We start from the raw sequence: 18,380 nt of genomic DNA on the forward strand, positions 1-18,380 counted from the left end.
GTTGTATGAGCGTCCCCTGTGGGCAAGGGGGAAGTCTCTCCATACTTGTGTTTTATTTTGGTTCATGGTAGAAGTAGTTGTTAGAAGTTTTGATTTGGTTGTTTTTGCAGTTATATTTTCCCGTTGATATGAACTGTTTACAGCTATCACTCGGTGTGCTATAAATGGGGTTCTTCTCCCAGTGGGTCATGGGTTGCTTCGGATGGTTATGGCTAACCGTTCGTTTAAATGGTGCACTGGAATGATAAAGGGGGGCATTCACGATTAAGAGAAAAATGTAGAAAAAAAGAAAATGGTTGATGTAACCTTGCTGCAAGAACACATCTAATCGATAAGAAGCACTGAAAGTTACAACAGGGAAGGTTCAGCCGGGTGTTTTCTCATCCTTTAATACAACAAGTAGAGGAGTGGCTATACTCATTCATAAGAACCTTCCACTTCTGCTGTTTGACCAAATTAAGAGTGAATGTTGGTGGTCTCTGATCCTTAAAGTTTTAATACATGGGGAGGAATACTGGATCTTGAGTAATATTGCCCCTAGCACACCCCCTCAAATTTCAAATAGAAGCACTCACCAGGTTGATGATCCTTGGGGCACGTCATACAATTAAGGGGAGACTTTAACTGACGGATGGACCCCAAGGTGGCGCGGGTATTTCCCGGCCGCCCAGGCAGCTAGTGGACCTGAACAGGTAGCTGGGTTGGTCAATGTGTGAGATGTCTTCACCCTGAAGATAGGGACTTCACCTTTTTTTCTAACCCACATAAATGCTATACTAGGACTGACATGTTCTTTGCCCCATTGGTCTTTTTACATTCGGTGCTGTCCTGTAGAATTGGGAACATAGTCATTTCTGATCATTTGGCAGTGTACATGAAGGGCAAAGATGGTGGTAATGGGACAGGCTCATGGCACTGGCACCTTCTGAAGGATAGCAAATTCATTGAGTATTTTTCGTGGGAATTTAATTTTTTTTGGGACATTAACTTGTGTACGGCCAGTAATCCGATGGTGATCTGGAAGACTGCCAAGGCCTATACAAGGGATGTGATTATTTCTTACTCAGCGACTCAGAAGCGGCAGATGGAGAGCAGCAGCATATGCTTGAGGCTCGGCTGAAGAGAGCTGAGACACCTTATTTTGTCAGACTGTCTGTAACTTAATTGCAGCAGATTACAGCCCTCCAGTCTGCTCCGAATGCTGCACTCGCCCAGACAGCAAAGAGAGAGATTTCCTTTGCAAAACAGAAGGTATTTGAGCATGGTGGTAACCAGGTAGATATTAGGTGTACTTGGCCAGAAAGAAGATTGCTGCTATTATCACCCGCAATTCCAAAGATCTTTAAGCTCTGACGACTGCAGCGAATGTTGTAAAGAATAAGCTCCAGGCCCACATCAAATGGAAATTGTGCAGGGCAAGGAGCCAAAAGCTAGTCCAAGGTTAATGATTTCCAAGACTTATGAATAATACATGCAGAGGGGCGGGGTATAAAAGCAGAATTCAGCTCCATGTCCCAAATAAAATTTGTGGCTCCCTCACAAAAGATCACAATTGATTCAGCTGTAAATTCAACAAAATAGGAAAAACAATAGTCTGGAATTCCCAATTCTGCAACAATATCTGTAGAACAGGAAGAAAATCAAGGTTTGCTTCTGAAATTAATAAATGATGATGATAATAATGTGCCAAATGGTGGGGATATTGAACGATGATAAACCATGTTATAGATGACACAATGATTAACCGGGTGGATCACAGTGAGCAGGAACGTGTTAGGGTACAGGAGGGTACAAATGGATGGTCAGATGGCCAGATCAATGGCTGATAAAAGGTAAGACTGAAATATGTGAGATGCTGCACTTTGGAAGACGGAACAAGACAAGAGAGAACTCAAACCATGAAGATAGGCTTGATTTGCTTTTGAAGCAGAGATGGGTGAGGGGTGAACCTGACAGAGGTGTATAAGAGCATGAGAGGTTTGGGCAGAATGAACAGACAACAGCTGTTCCCCTTAGTCAACTGGTCAAAAACAAGGGGATATATATTTGAAATGAAAGAGAAGATACTAAGAGTGGATTTGTAGAATCTGTTTTGACCCCAGAAGATGATATGTGTCAAGAATTCATTGCCTGGGAGGATGGTTTCGGAACGTAACCGCACAAACTTTATAACACATTGAGTCAGCACTGGATGGTGCAGACTCAATGGGCTTTTACTTTATTACATGATCCCATGTGGTGGCAGCCATGAAACCTTTGATATATTTTGAAACACGAGCCAATGGGACATTTTAATTTGTTCCATCAAACTGTGCTCAGTAAGTGGTGAGATTACAAACCAGCATCATCCCATGGAGTATCAGCACGTACTCAACCTAGGACAGCCCAGCCATCTCTGAAAACATTCAAGATAATTCACATGCTCAGTTCAAGCATCGTCCATCAAAAGCACTAACATTATTCCAGCGGTTTGAAACATTATTTTAAGGAAACCAATAACATAAAAACAGACTTCCCTTCATTATTGCATAGACTTGTAATAATCCTATGCTCCTGATCTTTCTCCAAAACCATGAAACTTTCCTGAGTGCTTTTTCCAGGGCTGTTTAAAAGTCACATGTGGAAAGATGTGCCTAATAACCTGAAAGGAGCAGTCTGCATGTTCATGGAATCGTCTCATAATTTTTCAGGATCTAAAAAACAACAGAAATGTCGAAACTAGCATCAGGAGTAAGTCACCAATACAGCTCCGTCATGCAATAAGATCGTGGATGATCTGATTCTGACCTCAATTACGCATTCCTCCTTTGCCCTTACAATGTTACTGCGTCATTCTTAGTCAAGACTCTGCCTGCCTCTGCCTTAGGAATATTCAATGTCTTATCCTTCATTGCTATCTGGGAAGAGAGTTCACAAATACACGACACTTTGGGTGGGTTAAAACAACCAACATCTTCTTTATTGAGATATTCTTCAGTTTTATTGTCCATTCACTCCTGGTAATCTCTCTCACAAGCTGAAAAATTGTTTCAGAGTTCAAACTGAAAGAACTACTTGGAATAATTTGGGGTTACCAAGATCACATGTTGTTCGCCTAAACTCCAGCAGATCCGGAGTCAGTCAGTTCAAGATTTCCTACTGAAATAAACATTCCTCACATGAGTGAGTTGAATGAATCTTCTCTGAACTAATTTGCATGTCATTATGGCCATCACTCTCTCGATGTGGACTCACTACTACCCTGCAAAACTGCGGGAAATCTTCCCTAATTTTGAATGTATTCTGTTTGAGCAAGCTTCTACATTTATCTTACCTCCCTCAAAACTTTATGTACACCTAAAGGTTTTATTTTGTAATCCAAGTGGCGGTTCCTCTGTGCCTCAACCCAATCTCTCACTTAAAATAATACACTGCCTTTAAATTCGTCCCACCAACATCTTTGAGCGCACAGACAGTTTTTCTTACGATGCTCCACACAACAATATTTGTCTGTTGACTTGACCTACCGTTATCTATTTATAGACTTATGTCCTCTTCATGCCTTGCTTTTCGAACAGTTTCAAATGTCTGCATTCTTCCCTGGTACAGACAGAATATTTGGCCTAATAAATAGATTGTGGCCAATGGAATTGACCATTTAATATTTTTAATCAATTGCTAAACTATGAATTTGTGATAATGCTATCAGGTTTAATATTTCCATCACTTTGTTCCCAAAACTCAAAGTAGGGACAGACGGTGTAGAATCTATGTGTTTACAATTGAGAAACAGAAAAGGTGAAAAACCATAGTTGGAGTTATGTACAGGCCTACAAATCATAGTCAGGAGCTGGGGCGGAGGACACATCAGGAGATAGAAAAGATGTTTAGAAAATGCAAAGTTACAGTGATTGGGGGGATGTCAATGTGCAGGTAGACTGAGAAAATCAAGTTGGCAGTGGTTTGCAAGAAATGGAATTCGTGGAATGTCGATGAGATGGCTTTTTGGAGCAGCTTATGGTACAGGCAACGAGGGAACGGGCAATACTGGATTTACAGTTGCGCAATGAGGCAGACTTGATAAGGGAGCTTAAGGTAAAGAAAGCTTTATGATGCAGTGAGCATAATATCATTGAACCTGCTCTTCATTTTAATATGGTGAAGATAGAATCAGAGTTCACAATATTACTGCTGAATAAAAGCAACTACAAAGGTATGAAGGAGGAACTGGGTTGAATTGACTGGGAGAGTAGGCCAGCAGGAAAGACAGTGGAACAGTAATGGGGGGGCCTTCTGGGAGTAAGTCAGGAGACACAGAAGAGACTCATCCCAAGCTAAAAGAAGCATGGTATAGGGAGGATGAGGTAACAATGGCTGACATGGGAAATCAGGGTTAGCGTAAAAGCAAAAGAGAAATCAGATAACATGGCAAATGCCAGTGGGAAACCAGAGGATTTGAAAGCTTACAAATACTAATGCAGGGCAAAAAAAAAAAGAAATAGGAGGGAGAAGATTAAATATGAGGGTAAGCTAGCCAGTAGTATTAAAGAAGACTGGACGAGTTTCTTTAGATAAATAAAGGGCAGAAGAGAGGCAGAAATGGACATTGGGACACAGAAAATGATGCTGGAGATAGAGCAATGGTGAACAAATAATGGATCAGAAACAGAACAATTATTTCACATCAGTTTTTTTCAGTGAAAGACACGAATAGTGTCCCACAAATTCATGATAGCATGGAGGCAGAGCTTACTTGGAGAAGTTGCTCGAAAAAACTAAATGGGTGAATGAACTGGACCAGATGGGCGATATCGCAGAGTGCAAAGGGAGATAGCTGAAGAAATAAACGAGACACTTGTGGTGATCTTTCATAAAGTTCTAGAATCAGGGAGATGCTCAGAAGCTGAGAAAGTTGATAATGTGGCATCCTCTTTAAGAAGGGAATAAGGCAAAAGGCAGAAAGTGACAGACAGTCATGTGTAAGAACCTGGAATCCATTCTGAAAGATGAGATTTCTGAATACTTGCCAAGTGAATTGTAAAATTGGGTAAAATTGATATGGTTTCATGAAGGGGAAGTCATGCCTCATAAATCTGTAAGAGTTATTTGAGGATGTATCAAGCAAGTGAGACAAAGGAAAGTCAGTGGATGTTATCCACCTAAACTTGAAGAAGGACTGTGACAAGGTGCCACACAGGAGGCTGCTGAGTACAATAAGGTCCCATTTTGTTAGAGGCAAGGTACTAGTGTGTGCAGAAGCTTAGCTTTCTGGCAGCAAGTATAATGTGGGGATAAAAGGGTCCTTCTTGGGATAGCAGCTGATGACAACTGCTGTCCCACAAGGCTCAGAGTTGGGACCACAACTTTTTACTTTGTACATAAACGATCAATATTAAGGAACTGAGGGCATTCTGGGTAAGCATTTAGATGAACCAAAGGTAGGTAGAGGGACAGGTAGCATTGAGGAGGCAGGGAGGCTGCAGAAGGATTTAGATAGAATAGGAGAGTGGGAAAAGAAGGGGCAGATGGAGTACATCTTGGGAAAGCATGAGGTGATGCACTTTGTGAGGAGGAAGAGAGGCATGAAATATTCCATAAGTGTAAAGAAAATTCAGAAATCTGAAGTGCAAACAGAGTTGTGAGTTCTCATACAGGATTGTCTCAAGGTAAACTTGCAGGTTGAGGGAATAGTTAGAAAGGTGTTGTATCGGCCGCACAGTGTGTTTAAAAGCTTCTATTCAGCAAAAGTACTGAGCCAACTCTTACAAACAATAATATTTGTTTATTGAACACAGTCAGTGTTTGTACAATACAGTTTACTATAAAGTAATGAAAAATACTGCAAAGTGTCTTATGCTTTTACTTAACTTTGGCTGATAGTGTACCACCACACTAGAACTTGGTCAGGCTCCACGTGGTGATGCCTTCTTATTCTTCCAATAGTCTTGGAGTTGTCTTCTTTCTCAGTGGTTATTCTCCGTTACTACACGCTGTGGGGTTTTGAGGTGATTCTTATCCTTCCAAGTCTTCAAGCCCTTGAGAGGGTATGGAGGATCTGTCAATGGAATGATCAGGTTCATTTCCCCTCAAAGTTTGGGAGAAGATTTGTAGCTCGGGTGCTCGTTGTTGTGGTTCTGTTCGCCGAGCTGGGAATTTGTGTTGTAGACGTTTTGTCCCCTGTCTAGGCGACATCCTCAGTGCTTGGGAGCCTCCTGTGACGCGCTTCTGTGATCTTTCCTCCGGCGTTTGTATTGGTTTGAAAATTCCGGAGGAAAGAACACAGAAGCGCTTCACAGGAGGCTCCCAAGCACTGAAGATGTCACCTAGACAGGGGACGAAACATCTGCAACACAAATTCCCAGATCATTTACCCTGATCAATCAGACTCAACCAGGGTTTGGCATATTGCTGGCCCAAGGGCGACATTCTAATGTCCCATTAAAGTCCATCTTCAGGAGGGTATTGCAGGGTCTGTACTGTAGCTGTCAGGATTATTTGCAAACTGTCTGGAGGGAGCTGCAGCCTGTCTGGATTCTTCAGCATGTGGATTAACACAGACAGTTTACTCAAGGCCGGGATCCACTTGCCAGCATGCTTTAATCACTGTTCATTTTTGTAACTCCATAAGAAGTTTGTTAATGTCCATCATACCTTTTCATTGTTTCAGGTAGCCTATCCGGTCAGAAAGACAAATACAATGATGGCATCTATTTTGAGAGGACTTGAATATTAAAGCAGAGATGGATTTCTGACTCTCTACAAGACTCTGATCGGGGCACATTTGGAGTATTTTATGGGAGCATCATTTAAGGTATATCTAGACAGATACATGAATGGGCAGGTAACAAAGGGATACAGATCCTTGGAAAATAGGCAGCAGGTTTAGATAGAGGATCTGGATCGGTGCAGGCTTCAAGGGCAGAAGGGTCAGCTCCTGTACTGTAATTGTCCTTGTTCTTCTTTCTTTATTATTCATTCTAAAAATTGCAAGTCTTCAACTTAATGTTTGCTACAATTTAATAACATAAACATTTATTTATTTGACAGTGCATGTTAAATTATTGTCATTTCTAAATTAGAGTCATAGAGATGTACAGCATGGAAACAGACCCTTTGATCCAATCTGTCCATGCCGACCATATATTCCAACCCAATCTAGTCCCACCTGACCGGACCCGGTCCATATCCCTCCAAACCCTTCCTATTCATAGACCCATCCAGATGCCCTTTAAATGTTGCAATTGTACTTGCCTCCACCACTTGATCTGGCAGCTCATTCCATACACATAATACTCTTTGCATGAAAAAGGTGCCTCTTAGCTGTCTTTTATATCTTTCCCCGCTCACCCAAATATATGCCCTCTACTTCTGGATGGCCCCACACCAGGGAGAACAACTTGTCTGTTTACCCTATCTATGCCCTTCATGATTTTATAAACCGTAATACGATCACCCCTCACCTCCGACGCTCCGCTGAAAATAGCCCTAGCCTATTTAGGCTCTCCCTACGTCTCAAATGCTCCAACCCTAGCAATATCCTTATAAATCTTTTCTGAACCCTTTCAAGTTTTACAACTTCCTTCTGATATGAAGGAGACCAGAATTGCATGCAATATTCCAAAAGTGGCCTAATTAACTTCCTGTAGACCCACAACATGACCTTCCAACTCCTGTACTCAATACTCTGACCAATAAAGGAAAGCACACCATTCGTGTAATTCACTTTCTTATCTATCTGCTACTCTACTTTCAAGGAACAATGAAACTTTACTCCAAGGTCTGTTTGTTCAGCAACACTCCCTTGGATCTCCCATTAAGAGTATAACTTCTGCTAAGACTTGCTTTCCCAAAATGCAGCACCTCGTATTTATGTAAATTGAACTCCATCTGCCTCTCCTAAGCCCATTGGTCCATTTGATCAAGGTCCTGTTGCAATTCGAGGTATCCTTCTTCGCTGTCCACTACAACTCCAATTTTGGTGTCATCTGCAAACTTACTAACTGTACCTTTTATGCTCACATTCAAATCATGCATATAAATAACGAAAGGTAGTGGATTCAGCACTGATCCTTATGGTACTCCACTGGTCACAGGCCTCCAGTCTGAAAAACAACCTCCACCACCACCCTTTGCCTTCTACCTTTGAGCCAGTTCTGTACCCAAATGGCTATTTCTCCCTGTATTTCATGACATCTAAGCTGGCTAACCAGGTTTCCATGGGGAACCTTGTCGAACGTCTTACTGAAGTTGAAATAAATGACGTCCAACTCTCTGCCCTCATCAATCTCTTTGTTACTTCTGTAAAAATCTCAATCAAGTTTGTGAGACATTATTTTACACTCACAGAGCAATGTTGACTATCCCTAATGAGTCCTTGCCTTTCCAAATACATGTCCATCCTGTCCCTCAGGGTTCTCTGCAAGAACCTGCTCACTACCGCTGTCAGGCTCACTGGTCTCTCGTTCCCTGCCTTGTCCTTACCGCCCTTCTTAAATAGTGGCAGCACAGTCGCCAACCTCCAATCCTCTGGGACCTCACCTGAGACTATTGATGATACAAATATCTCAGTAACAAGCCCAGCAATCACTTTCCTGACTTCCCACAAAGGTCGCGGTACACCTGATCTGGTCCTGGGGATTTATCCACTTTTATGTGTTTCAAGACAACCAGCACATCTTCCTCTGTAATATAAACATTTGGAAGATGTCACCATTTATTTCCCTACATTCAGTATCTTCCACGTAATATTCCACAGTAAACATTGATGCAAAATGCTCATTTATTATGTCCCGTAGCTCCTGCAGCTGCACACAAATGCCTCGTCGCTGATCTTTGAGGGGAACCTATTCTCTCCCTACTTACTCTATTTTCCTTAATGTTTTTGTAAAGTCCTTTGGGTTCTCCTTAATTCGATTTTCAAATGTTATCTCATGTCCCTTTTTTTGCCCTCCTGACTTCCCTCTTAAGTATACTCATACTGCCTTTGTACTCTTCTAAGGATTCACTCGATCTACTCAGACAACATGTTCTTTTGCTGTACAAAACAAAACGTGCACTCTTTACTTTTGTATCATAAAGCGTTGTTAGGTGGTTATTTTAGTTCCATCAATATATAATCAACTTAGCAGTTTTCAGAGACGACACAATTATTGTTCAGTTGAATAATTGTAGTTAATATTTCATCCTTGCCCAATTCACAAACATGGCAAACACCTGATTATTGTTCTGGTCAGTAAACCCACCACGTTGCAATCATGACTGACATTAAAAATGGATTCCAAAAGGCTTCAATTCCGGCACAGTGCTACTGGACCTCATAGCTACCTCTGGCACTCAGTGAGACACTGACCTGCTCCTGAATCTGTCCAGATAATTTCCAACCTGGGTCAGGGTAATCATTCAAACATTCCTTCAAAGTAAATCATTTGGATTCCACCTTGGGCAGAAGGAAACTAGCCAACAGGCTATCACTGTTCTCAGTGAAGTTACAAATACTGCCTAAATCAGATACCAATGATTGACCAGGAACTAGGTCTTACAATGTCATGGAGTAAAAAGTGAGGTCTGCAGGTGCTGGAGATCAGAGCCGAAAATGTGCTGCTGGTCAAAGCACAGCAGGCCAGGCAGCATCCAAGGAACAGGAAATTCAACGTTTCGGGCCAGAGCCCTTCATCAGCCCTTTCCTGATGAAGGGCTCTGGCCCGAAACGTTGAATTTCCTGTTCCTTGGATGCTGGCTGGCCTGCTGTGCTTTGACCAGCAGCACATTTTCGGGTTACAATGTCATCCCCAGTCAAATCCAGACCCAGAGAGTAGTTGTATGGACATGGAGTGTCAGAATCAAATGGTGTTGCTTTTGGTGCTGGCATGTCCCCCATACTCCATACATCTGCTCCCTGGACCAGACACTGGGTGAAAATGTTCACAATTAAAAGCATATTGCAGTATCTTGTGTCTCACTGTGAATCCTCTGAAATTATATCCGATAAATGTACCTTCACATTCACCAGTATCAAAATAAATCTGTACATGCCTGTGGATGGCCAGATATTAATACATGGGTCACCCAACAGAATGTATCTGAAGAAACCGGGAGCTAACGGCAAATCAAAAATCAGTTTAATAAATGAACTTTGTGGATTTTGTCTGGTCTAGGTCTCTGCACGTATTGTGCTGACACTCAGGTGAATGTAACCATGCACACCATAACAGGAAGTCTTGGTCCAACGTTCCTCCTCAGCTTCCTGACCTCACACACCTCATTCCCTCACACACCTCACACCCTCACACTTTCACCAACTGATGAGAATCCACAAATTGAGTGAAATTTGGAATATAGAACAGTACAGCTCAGTAAGAGCCCTTCAGCCCTCAATGTTTTGTCGGCCTTTTATCCTACTCTAAGATCAGACTATCCTACATAATCTTCAATGCCCTAACTTCCATGTGCCTATCCAAGGGTCGTCTTAATTATCTCTAATGTATCTGACTCTACTACCATCACTGGTGGTGCACTCTGCCCCCACCACTCTCTGTGTAAAGAACATACCTCTGGCATCCCCCAAAACATTCCTCCAATCACCTTAAAATTACGCCCCTTGTTGAAAAGACTCTGGCTATCCAATCTTTGCCTCTGAACATCGTGTACACCTCTATCAAGTCAGCTGTCATTTTTTGTCGCTACAGGGAGAAAAGTCCTAGCTCCCTCAAACTTCCTTGCTAAGACATGCCCTCCAGTCCTGGTAGCATCCTGGTAAATCTCCTCTGCACAATCTCTGAGGCTTCCACGTGTTTCCTATAATGAAGCAACCAGAACTGAACACAAAATTCCAAGTGTGGTTGAGCCACAGCTTTATAGAGCTAAGCATTAACCTCGTCGCTCTTAAACTCAATCCCCCTGATAATGAAAGCCAACAGACCATTCCGTTCTTAACAACCCTATCAACTTGGTGGTAACTTTGTGAGATCTATTGACATGAACCCCAAGATACCTCTGTTCCTCCACATTGCTGAGAATTCTGCCTTTAAGCCTATATTCTGTATGCAAATGAAACCTTCCAAAATAAATCACTTCGCACTTTTTAAGTTTGAACTCTATCTGCCACTTTTCAGCCCTGCTCTGCATCCTGTCAAAGTCCTGTTGCAAACTACAGCATTCCTCTAGACTATTCACAACTCCATCAACCTTCATGTCATTGGCAAACGTACTAACCCACCATTGCACTTCCTCAGCAAAGTCATTTATAAAAATCACAAAGAGCGCAGGTCCCAGAGCCGATCCTGTGGAACACCATTGGTCAGTGAGCTCCAGTTTGAATACTTTCCATCTGTTACCATCCCCTGCCTTCTATGGGCCAGCCACGCCTGCATCCAGACAGCCAAATTTCCCTGCTTCCCATGCCTCTTTACTTTCTAAATGCGCCTACAATGGGGACTCTTATCAAATGCCTTTCCAAAATTCTTGTTCACCACATCTACTGGTCTACCTTCATCAATGTGTTTTTTTTCACATCTTCAAAGAATTCAATAAGGTTTGCGAGGCATGACCTGCTCTTCAAAAAACCATGCTGACTATCTCTAATCAAACTATCGTTTTCTAAGTAATTGGAAATCCTGTCTCTCAGAATTGCCTCCAATACTTAGCCCACCACTGGTGTAAGACCGACTGTTCTATAATTCCCAGGGTTATTCCTATTCTTTTCCCTGAACAAGAGAATGACATTTGCCACTCTCCAATCATCTGCCACTACTCCAGCAGACAGCGAGGATGCAAAGATTATCACAAAAGGCATGACAATCTCTTACATCATTTCCTGGAGTAACCTAGGGTATACCCCATCTTATCCAAGGGATTTTTCTATCCTTAGGTTTGTACTTCAATCAGTCTGTACTTCCCCTCAACTTGTCTACGCCCTGTCCAACCAACTGATTGAATGCTTTCCAGTTCAGTGTTATGTACAGTGCTGCCTTCCTGATCAAGTATAGTCCCCAACGTCCTGTGAATCACGGAATCAAAGAAAAAGCAATGTACCAATCCCTTCCTGATAAAGAGCTCATGCCCGAACCGTCGACTCTCCTGCTCCTCAGATACTGCCTGATCTGCTGTGCTTTTCCAGTACCACACTTTTTGACTCTGATCTCCATCAACTGCAGTCCTCAGTTTCTCCATTACTGAGGGCTGTCCCCTCTGCACACTGAGGGTGGAATTAACCATCAGAAACTCATTGTATGTGGAGCTGACTGCTCAGTTCCGAGAAGTTGCACTTGATGAATACATTTTTCGAAAAAAGAAATTACAATTCAACAGTTATTCATTTAGTTCCAGAATTACAATTTTGGTTCATGGTTTGGGCAGCCTGATAACAAATACTGAATGATTGAGGAACTCGGAGGCACAGAGTATTCCAGGTGTTATATTCCAGCTTACGTTAATACTGGCAGTATTATCAGACAGACAGATGTGATAATGGCATGAGTTGACATGTGGAGGTGGAACATTTTTGCCATCACAGAGACATGTTTGAGAGAGGTCAGGGCTAATAACTCAGTATTCTGTTGTATTGGAACTATATGCAGGACAGGAGAGGGTGTTAGAGAGGAGGTGGTGCTGCATTATTAATTAAGGAACAGTTACTGCAGTGAGGAAGGGTGATACCTTGGACATGTCTTCAAATGAGGCCTTGTGGATCGAAGTTAGGGTCCCAACGATGACAGACACACTGCTGGGGATATTTATAGAGCCCCAGAAAGATGGAAATGCAGGAACAAATATATAACCAATTTACTGAGTTGTGTGAAAAGCAATCCACTGAGGTGTGAAGGAAAGCAAGTCCGAAGATGTCACAGAGATAGGAAAGCAAGACTTCAGATCTTAAAGAGTCAGGAAAGCAAGGCGGGTGGTGTTGCAGAGACAGGAAAGCAAGGCTGGAGATGTTACAGAGATAGGAAAGCAAGGCTGGAGATGTTGCAGAGATAGGAAAGCAAGGCTGGAGATGTTACAGAGATAGAAAGCAAGGCTGGAGATGTTACAGAGCTAGGAAAGCAAGGCTGGGGATGTTGCAGAGATAGGAAAGCAAGGCTGGGGATGTTGCAGAGATAGGAAAGCAAGCTGGAGATGTTACAGAGATGGGAAAGCAGGCTCTAAGTGTTACAGGGATAGGAAAGCCAGGCTAGAGATGTTACAGAAAGAGAGGAAAGCAAGGATGGAGATGTTGCAGAGATAGGAAAGCAAGGCTGGAGATACTACGGAAAGATAGGAAAGCAAGGCTGGTGACGCAACAGAGTTAGGAATGAAAGGCTGGGCATGTTACAGAGAGAGGAAAGCAAGGATGGAAATGTTACAGAGAGAGAGGAAAGCAAGGCTGGAAATGTTACACTGATAGGAACGCAAGGCTGGAAATGTAACAGAGATAGGAAAGCAAGAATGGATAAATAGTGTGGCCTGTACATGCTAGAATGGATTACTGAGATAATTTTGAACTCATTCACAGGCGATGGGGAAAGGTGAAGCAGCTAGAGTTTAAAGAGATAGGGAGGGGTGTTGGGGTTGGCGGAATTTACAGTGATAGATTGGGCTATAGTATGATATAAAGGTTGCAGTGATACGGAGGGTTGCTGAGATACAGATGGATGTAGCGGCTGAATGAGATGACAGAGAAAGATACAGAGATACATATATATAGTTTAAAATGGAATTGTGCAATGTCTCATAGAGAAACTATTGTAGAAATCTGTGGAATAGACAAGGCACTTGGAGGAACTGAAGGAGTGAGACCTTGAACTGTCCAATCACAAGAGTTATAGAGTGAGTGCCATACAGCATAGAAGAGGCCCTTCGATTGACAGTGACAAAAAATTAAAAGCCCTGCAGGCACTGGAAATCGCTCCTTCCTAACATCTGGGTGCTAGGGCGAAATGTGAGAGAGAGGTCCTACAGACTCCTCAAGCAACAATGTGACATAACGAAGCCTCACGTTTCAGATCAAACACAGACACGGAAACCTCCTGCTGACGCCCTTCCCTCAGCTGGATCAGTGTCCCTCTACATTGAACACTTGGAGGATGCACTGACAGAGTGAATGAACTGGAGAATGTATACTGGGTGGGCTATTTCAAAATCACCAGGAGGTGCTCAGCAGCAGCATTCATGATCAAGATGGTCATGTCCAAAAGAACATAGCTGCGAGACTGGGTCTGCACCAGGTAGGGAGAGAACGACTGACAGGGAGAAACATACTTGACCTCATCTTCACCGCAGCTGCAGAGACATTGATCGATGACCATATTGGGAATAATGACTACAGTACACAGTATTTCTGGAGACAAAGACTCATTGTGAATAGTATGCGTGTGTACACGCGTGAACGCACATGTTAGAGATACTATCACGATGCTAAACGGACAGAGTTCAAAGAGATCTAGAACTCAGCACTGGTCTGTGTTAGGTGACATGGGTCATTACCAACAGCATCAGAATAGTACTCCAACACAATTTTCACTGTCACTGCCTGGCATATGGTCCACTTTACCCTGACCATCAGACCAGGGGATAAACCCTTGTTCAATGGAGAATATAGGAGAGCCTGCCACGGGCAGCATCAGGTACACCTCACAATGAGGTGACATTACCAAACAGGCCCACTTACTCACCAAATAGCATAAACAGCTCGTGACAGACAGATCTAACCAATAAATCTGACTAAATCTCCACAATCCTGTCACATGCAGTCAGTTTGAATGGTGGTGTCAATCAAACAACTCACTAGAGGAGGAGGATCCCCACATATCACCTTCCTCAATGATGGAAGAGCCCGACACAACAATAGAAATGCTAAGGCTGAAACGACCACAACAATGTTCAGACAGAAGTATCGATAGGATGATCTATTTTATTCTCCTCCAGATGGCAGTCTTCAGCTAATTCGATTCACTGTGTGTGGTAATTCCAAACGGCTGGAGGGATGGGGAATGCAAAGGATGTGGGCCCTGATAACATTCCATTCATGTTATTCCTGCTGGGATACAGCACTGGCATCGACCTGTCAATGTGTGAAAATATCCGTGTGTGCCCTATACACACTCAGACAAACCAGACAATCAATGACTATCCCATTGCTCTCATCTCTATTATTAATAAAGGGATGGAAGATGTCATCCACAGTGGGATCACGCAGCACTTCCTCAGCACCAACCTGCTCACTGATTCTCAGTTTGAGTTCTCATCCCTTGGGCTCATTGGAGCCTTGGTTTAATGATGTACAACAAGAGACCATGCAGCTGAATTCTACAGGTGAGGTGACAGTGACTGCACTTAACATCATCATAACTGCATTTGACCAAGTGTATCCAGGATTAACGGCAAAACTGGAGAAAATAGGAATAGTTTGCACTGGCTGATGTTATACCTGGTACAAAGGAAGGTGGCTGGGTTTGGAGGAGAGCAGCCACTTCAGCTCCAGGACAGCTCCGCCGCAGTTCCCCAGGGGCGGGGATTCTGGGTAAGCCTGGAGATCAGAAATGGAAAAGTAAGGCACCATACTCTTAGAGGATGAAAAGGCTGCTCTTTCGTTAGACAGAGACGACTGATGGTAGTTTAACTGGGCAGTGACCATGCCGCAAGTGAGGGAGAGATTGAGTAGCACAGCCCTTTTCAGTTACCGAAGAATTGAACCCATACTGTTCGCATTAATCTGCATTACAAATCAGATTGAGCTAACCAAGTCCTCGCTCAGCTCCTTGGGTTAGATACTGTAATATTATTCCATTCAGATATGTTGTTAGATACCTCTGGAGCAGGTGGAACTAGAAGCCAGCTTCCTAGCTCAGAGAAAGGGATAGCATCAGTGAGCTGTAGGAGTGCTCTCTGCCCTCGGCCCAATAATTTTCAGCTGCTTCATAAATGACTGTAAAATCACAAATGGGGATGTTTGCCAATGATTGGACAGTGTTCAACATCATTCGTGATTTACTCAGATACTGAAGCAGTCCTTGTCCAAATGTACCAGGACCTGGAACTATGCAGGTGTGTGCTTAACAATGACAATACCATTTCCATTACACATGTGCCAGACAACAATTACCTCTAACAATGGAAAATTGAACCACATCCTCTAACGTTCAATGCCACCACCATAACTGAACACACACCAAGCAATATCGCGGGGATTATCGTTAGCCTGAAAGGGACTGACCATATGATTTCATTACCCATTCCTGTGAAGGGCTTGTGCTAAAGCATTGACTCTCCTGTACCTCAGATGCTCCCTGACCTGTTTTGCTTTTCCAGCGCCACGTTTGGAAGCATATAAATTCATTGGCTACAAGAATGTGTCAAGGGTTAGAAATTCTGCAGGAATAACTCACCTCAACATTTCCGAAAGCCTGTTCCCTATAGCTAAGACACATGTTGAATGAGTGTATGATTAAATACTTCCATTTGCCTGTGTGAATGCAGCTCCACCCCTCATCCACTGACGCTCAGTAGCAGCAATACCTGACATCTCCACGGTGCTCTCCAGAAATTTACCAAGTCTCCTTACAACGTACCTCTGAACCCCCGACAATCAAGAAGGACAAGAGAAGCAGATACACGGGACCCCCACTATGTTCGCATTCTTTCCAAGCCATCCACCATCCTTACTGGGAAGTATATTGCCAGTGTCACTGTTTCAAGTTCCCTATCCATCAATAAATGCTGTCCCAATCACATTTCATGACTAAATTAACATAAAAATATTGTCTAGACCTGTTCAATGCTGGACATTGTTTTTTGGGGTTTTGTGAGCTCAGGCTGGTTGGTCCAGGCAGTACCTTGCTTGTTGTGAACAGCTGAAGGAATATGCTGTTTGAAACAATCTGTCAGTCTCAGAGGCATGGCCTATATACCGAGCATCACAGACACTGGCATTCTCATCCCACCTTGCTGAGTTTTGAGATAGACAGAAGCAACTGAAAACGTACTCATATCTGACTGGGACATGTTAAAACACACAGTGATATTGTTGCCATGAAAATGATGATGAGTGGATATTAGCAGGGAGAAAGTGAGGACTGCAGATGCTGGAGATCAGAGTCAAAAAATGTGGTTCTGAAAAAAAATCAGACGTTCAGGCAGCATCTGAGGAGCAGGAGAATCGAGTATTAATTAACAATATTAATACAAGGGAAAGTAATTGTATATTTTCAAAGTCCTTGTACTTATTAATAGTTTGGTCTTGGGTGAGGCAATGAGACTCATCATTTCAATGCTACGTAATGTGAGTTTTCATCATATTGTTGTTATAACAGCGTACTGAATAAATGGGTGGATTTTGTGCTTATTGGACAATCTAAAAGTTGGTATTATGAAAGGATTTCGGACCTTCAGTAAAGCGACTTTACTTAATGGCTGTTAATGGTTAGAACAATGCTGCAAACATTTACACAGAGATATCCAGCTTAAGTCACACACAAGGTCTTTGGGCTGGATCATACTGGCCATCAATGGAGCTGCACAATTCTGTTTGGATGCTGACATTGTGTGGCTAACATACGCTGGATATTGTTTATGAGGGGTTCAATGTAAGATGCCATGTGCTGCAGAAGCCCATCACCTTCATAACACCTTCATTCAGGATCAGGTACAAGGTGCAGAATTACAGAGTTTAGTAGCCACACAAGAAGAGATATACTTGCAAGACATGGCTGTTTACAGGTCGTTGTTATAAATATTGAACTGCGTCTGGACCAGCATCATGTGCTAGTCCATTGACCAGTCTGCCCCACACACATCTCCCTGTTGTTCAGGTATGTCTCTAACCAGTCTATTGTGAGGGATTGTGCGGGTAACTGTCCAGCTCCAGTTTGGAAGCTCTCTGGACAGATTTTGGAAATGACCAGTGGTTTGGAGGTCGTGGTGAGGCCAGTAACACTGTGTCTGAATTCAGGCTTTTCCTCAAAATCATTTCCAACAGCTTTGCTCCCTGCAAGATGGTGTGTTCACTGATCTGAACATGAATCGGCTGTTTACCTCAGTCACTGAACTGCAATAGTTAGGTGTGCGCTCTGGTAATTCAATTATTGCTCACTTCAATAATTCTCAACTGAAAAACAATGATGTTTGGTTTATTTTTAAATATGTAAGAAATAAAGTGATATTAACTCTTCATTGCTGAAAATGTAAAACTGACCTGTTGTACATTTCCCACAGATTAATCAAGCAGCAGTCAGATATTGTCTGGAAAGCAGGATTCTGTGAACAGGACTATATCCCGGGCAACATCACCATCCTCTCTGGTAGGTTCTGTCCCACTGACAGGACACAGCCAGGCAAAGAGGGACAGCGCCTCTTTGGTATATAGTCAATATAGGCTGACATGGTGGCTCAGTGGTTAGCACTGCTGCCTCATAGAACCAGAGTCCCAG

The sequence above is a fragment of the Hemiscyllium ocellatum genome, unplaced genomic scaffold (genome assembly GCF_020745735.1).
Source record: "Hemiscyllium ocellatum isolate sHemOce1 unplaced genomic scaffold, sHemOce1.pat.X.cur. scaffold_459_pat_ctg1, whole genome shotgun sequence".
Lineage (NCBI taxonomy): Eukaryota > Metazoa > Chordata > Chondrichthyes > Orectolobiformes > Hemiscylliidae > Hemiscyllium > Hemiscyllium ocellatum.